Source organism: Sinocyclocheilus rhinocerous, unplaced genomic scaffold (assembly GCF_001515625.1).
Source record: "Sinocyclocheilus rhinocerous isolate Xijiao unplaced genomic scaffold, SAMN03320098_v1.1 scaffold3432, whole genome shotgun sequence".
Taxonomy (NCBI): domain Eukaryota; kingdom Metazoa; phylum Chordata; class Actinopteri; order Cypriniformes; family Cyprinidae; genus Sinocyclocheilus; species Sinocyclocheilus rhinocerous.
This window is the reverse complement of record NW_015645535.1, coordinates 84,480-84,719: the sequence shown is the minus strand read 5'-3', so window position 1 is coordinate 84,719 and position 240 is coordinate 84,480. Positions and strand designations below refer to the sequence as shown.

The following is a 240-nucleotide window of genomic DNA, read 5'->3' as shown; positions in this document are numbered from 1 at the left end:
GTGAGTGTGTGTGAGTGTGTCTGTGTGTGAGTGTGTCTGTGTCTGTGTGTGTGACCGTGTGTGACCGTGTGTCCGTGTGAGTGTGTGTCCGTGTGAGTCCGTGTGTGAGTGTGTGTGAGAGTGTGTGTCCGTGTGTGAGTGAGTGTGTGTGTGAGTGTGTGTGTCCGTGTGTGAGTGTGTGTGTGTGAGTGTGTCCGTGTGTGAGTGTGTCTGTGTCTGTGTGTGTGCCCGTGTGTGACC

The 240-nt window shown here is 54.6% G+C and overlaps 1 protein-coding gene across 1 annotated transcript in view; it reads right to left on the bottom strand.

Annotated features, from left to right (window-relative positions):
• The window catches only part of LOC107706125 (SURP and G-patch domain-containing protein 1-like), a 14,549-nt gene that overhangs the window by 5,129 nt on the left and 9,180 nt on the right, over nucleotides 1-240 (bottom strand). The gene's annotated exons all lie outside the window — the stretch shown is intronic.